Source organism: Suncus etruscus, chromosome 1 (assembly GCF_024139225.1).
Source record: "Suncus etruscus isolate mSunEtr1 chromosome 1, mSunEtr1.pri.cur, whole genome shotgun sequence".
NCBI classification, from domain to species: domain Eukaryota; kingdom Metazoa; phylum Chordata; class Mammalia; order Eulipotyphla; family Soricidae; genus Suncus; species Suncus etruscus.
In genome coordinates, this window is record NC_064848.1 from 48,208,240 (window position 1) to 48,212,865 (window position 4,626).

At 37.8% G+C, this 4,626-nt stretch overlaps 1 pseudogene; it reads right to left on the bottom strand.

The window, feature by feature from the left end:
- Positions 1-2,035: 2,035 nt before the first annotated feature.
- On the bottom strand, positions 2,036-2,722 carry LOC126003457 (interferon omega-2-like; annotated as a pseudogene).
- Between the last annotated feature and the right edge of the window lie 1,904 nt (positions 2,723-4,626).

Consider the following 4,626-nt stretch of genomic DNA (forward strand, 5'->3'; position numbering starts at 1 on the left):
CTCCTGGTAGTGTACTGAGATTATATGTGGTTCAGGATAAAATGGGTCAATCGTGTGATAAGCAATCACCTTACTTTCTGGACTCTCTCTCTCACCTAGAAAATACATTTTAAATTCTTTTCCCCTCCCTGTAATTGCAGGGCCATTGCCCAGACTCATGCCCAGGAGAGGGTATGGACTTGTTCTGTTTTTCTAATAGCATATCCAAAGAGAAAATTTATTCCAGGGATTATCATTAAGTTATAACAGAAAGAGGTCAATTTAGAGGTGAGATTAATAAAGGGGGGGTCAAATTTGTGTGTTCAACTTGGAAAGGAAACCAGTCCTTCACACTTTTGGTAATCTGTTCTTTCACGGAGGGTCTTCAGTGGGCATTCTCCCCATGAAGAGTTTATGGGACTCTTTTCCCAGCTGTTTTCCTTACTTTCAGTTCTTATTATATTGTTTTATCAGAGGCATCCTCCAGTCTCTCATACTTACAAACTTCCCTACAATATTTTTTAAATTCATAGAACCTCCATTTTACTTTGAGCTCTTTTTACTTTACAGTCCATAATATAAACTTCAAAATCTCAAAAGCTCAAGAGAACCAAAGCACTTGTGTTGATGGTCAGTACAATGGATGAAGTGGAGAACTTGGAATTAAGACAAAAGGCTTCAGTAAAACAGAACCAGGAAAAAGGTTGGGAGAAATGGTCTTGGGATCACCCAATATATAGCACCTGTCCATCCCATTTTCACTAGAAAAACACTCTTCTCACCCACCACTGCTTACTCATTTATACACTCAGTGTATATAAAAAAAAAGCTGTAAGTCATATATATATACCTATGTCAGATAGATTTTTCCGTTTCTTATCTTTTTAATACTCCTTGATCTCCATGGACTTCTAGGTTTAGAAAGGCATTTCTGACAATTTAAGGAATGTTCTAAGGCAGGGGTCCTCAAACTTTTTAAACAGGGGCCAGTTCAGTTGTCCTTCAGACTGTTGAGGGCCAGATTATAAATAAAACAAAAATTATGAACAAATTTCTATGCACACTGCATATATCTTATTTAGAAGTGAAGAAACAAAATGGGAATAAGTACAATATGTGGCCCGCAGGGCCGTAGTTTGAGGACCATTGTTCTAAGAACTTTAGTAATTATTCTAAAATTAATTATAGTAGAAGTAGATAGTATTTGAGTTTTAAAAATTAATAAAAACTGAAGCAATTATTCTTTGTAGAGAATATAATAAACAGGGGCTGAGAGATAGCAATGGAGGTTAAGGCATTTGCCTTTCATGCAGAAGGTCATCGGTTCGGAATCCCGGTGTCCCCATATGGTCCCCCGTGCTTGCCAGGAGCAATTTCTGAGCATGGGAGCCAGGAGTAACCCCTGAGCACAGCCGTGTGAGACCTAAAAACCAAAAAAAAAAAAAGAATATAATATAACAGGGGGGACGGAGAGATAGCACAGCGGTGTTTGCCTTGCAAGCAGCTGATCCAGGATCTGAGGTGGTTGGTTCGAATCCTGGCATCCCATATGGTCCCCCGAGCCTGCCAGGAACTATTTGTGAGCAGGTAGCCAGGAGTAACCCCTGAGTGCTGCTGGATGTGGCCCCCCAAAAAAAGACTATAATAAGCAAAAATTCAAAGAAAGGAAGCAGCAAACCTGTGTTATAATGTATTTTATTTTGGGGTACCAGTTATCAAACCCAGATCTCCAGCATGGCAGGACATGCTACCCCTATGTTCCAAGTTTTAATACAATGAAAGAACAGATTATATTATGGTGCATATACTGGTAATATGGAAAAATAGAAGAATAAGAATAAATAAATAACTAGAAATAAATAAATAAATAACATCCATTTTGGTTGACAGAAAACCCTATGACTGCCCTTATTAAACAGATTTTTCACTACTACTACTGAAAAATTATTAGTTAAATTAAATCATTAAATTTGGTGAATAAAGTTGACATAGAGCCTTTTCAAATGTCCATAGACATGTGCAACAGTGAGCTGGCATGTTCCTCATTGAGATTCAGTCAGGGTGACTCCAGGTCTTCATTCTTAATGCTTAATCTGGTTTGCAATGTTGTTGATAGCCAGAAGGATCTCATGATTTCCACCCTGACAACCTCCCAGGCACAGTCACATGTATTTCTTCTCTCTCAGGTAGAGATGGCTGCCCCGGAAGTACTTCTTCATGGCCAATGTGGGGCCCCCAAATACCAGAGGCAACGCGCTCCTCATCAGCCCTCTTCTGCACCAAACAGGAGTCCAAGTCCTCCAGCTGCTGATGGAGTCCAGTGCGCAGTGGTTCCAAGAAGGTCAGGTTCCCAGGCAGCTGAGAGGCCCTTTGTGAGGAAGAGCTGGAAGAGCTGCTTGGAGCATCTCTTGGAGCACAGACATGGCCTGGGGTCTCCCTGCAACTGGCTGTCAGCTACCATCTCCCAGGGGAATCGGAAGTCTCTTCTGTCCTTCAGACAGGACAAAGGGGAGACTTTTCTCATTTGGCCCATAAGTTCAAGGTTCCTCCTGCTAACTAGAACGTGGTTCTGAGGGCAAGACACAACCCAGAGATCCAGCAGGGCCACAGCTGAGTGCCACAGGGCCATCAGTAGAGATAGCAGGAGTGCCATTGGGAACAGGAAGAGCTTCTGGTCTGGGCTGAGCTGGCTTCTGGGTGAGCCTTGAGAGTCTGAGTTCTCTGAAGACATTCTCAGCAGCATGCCCACTTAAGTAGGGCACACAGATTTTCCAACTTTTCAAACATTGTCATAGTCCTTCTACTTTATACTTCCTTTTTTCTGGTTTTTATTTTAAATATTCTTCATGTGTCATAAAAACAATGTTATCAATCTAAAACCTTTATTTTTGCATAAAAATTAATTTGATTTATTCCAAGTGAATGTTTATTGATCATAAGAAAGTTCTTTGTTATGAGGACAGAAGTGTATTAGGTAGGCAAATGCATAGGTTTATATGTTTTTCTTCATCATTTTTGCTCATCTAGGAATACATTTATAGCCTTGTACCTTCTACTGTGTACATACTCCCTTAGTTAAGACAGGAAGACAATCTCCCTCAGACTTGAGTATGTGTATTTGTTTAGGAAAAGAAAGCCCACCCTTACAATCTGGCTCTCAGAACTCAAATAGTTTTGAGATACACTGTTTGATTTATTATAGAAATGATGCATATTAGCAAAGGAGCTTCTTGATATTTACCTACTGAAGACATTCATGCAAGTAAATGTGGTATCCTTCACTGACAGATAACATAGAAATATTTCTTTCACCTCTTCTTATTTTAGGCCTGTAATGGCCACAGGCTATGCCAGGGCTCCAGCAGGAATCTTACTTCTTCTCTGGAGGATATTAATGTGGGAAAATTATAATCCCAATATTATGTTATTTTACCAGCATCACTTCATTCACATGGCAGGTGTCCAAATTAGAAGCATCTCCTTGAGAGAGTTCCCAGTTTACACTTTTTCCTGCTTATTTTCTGGAAGGTAGGCTTACCACCACCTAAGGACTTTAGAAATCTCTGAGTCTAGAAGGACTCTTGTATTTGTCCTCAAAACAATTGTGTCTCAGGAGTCTTTCTCTTTCTTCTACAATGTGTGTGTGTGTGTGTGTGTGTGTGTGTGTGTGTGTGTGTGTGTCTGAAGCTCTTCAATTTTCAGTGGTGACTCCTTTTCTCTCCAATATATATTTTCAGGTAAGAAAAGAATGAACAGATCAGATGCTGATAGCAAACATTAGTTCTGTGTTAGTGAAAACTTTATTAATTTTATCACTCCAGGAAATAAATATACAATTTTTACACACCAGTGAAAATGATTTCGTTCAGTTATTTTACTATGGATGCTTGCTTTATTTATTTTACTTGTTTATTTATTTTACAATGGATACTCAGAGAGGACTTGTCCAAAGAAAACTTATAAAAATTAGTGAACTTTAACTGTCTAATAAGTGGAGATGGTTTTTATTCAGCTTGTAAGTTCTGTTTAGTTCACCTAAAAATGCAGGACAGTGAGGCCTTATTTATCGAGTCAATGAAAAATAACCTTGCTATATTTATCCTTCATGATTTTTCAATTAAATTTTTGTAATTTCATTTTGTATAGTTTTTCTCAAAGGGAAGTAAAAGTAGAAACAGGGGATAGAGAAATGTAGATAGAGAAATATCTCTATCATTTTTCAATATTCTGATTTTTTGTTCTTATTTTAACACTTCTAGAAAATAAAACAATACATATGTGTAAGTACAAAGAAAACACAAGCCTGAATGTCGTGAAAATGAAAGTAGGAAGTGGCATTTCTAATGTCAAAATGGCATAGGAAAATTTGAGATAATAAATTGGGCTTTTAGATCTGTGACAAAACAGAAGATAAAATATTGTTGCCTAATACTCAATGAAATAAACTTTCATTTTTCTATTTGTGACTTAGGGGACTGCCATCAGCATTGTATTACTAGTCACCTAATTTTACTTTAAAAATATAAAAGAATAAATTTTCTCTCACTTAGAAAAATATGGAGATTTCACAGAATTTTTGTGGAATATTAAAGTCATTCCATAACTCTTTAAATGTGGGTTGTTGGGAGCTATTATTATGAGTTCTTG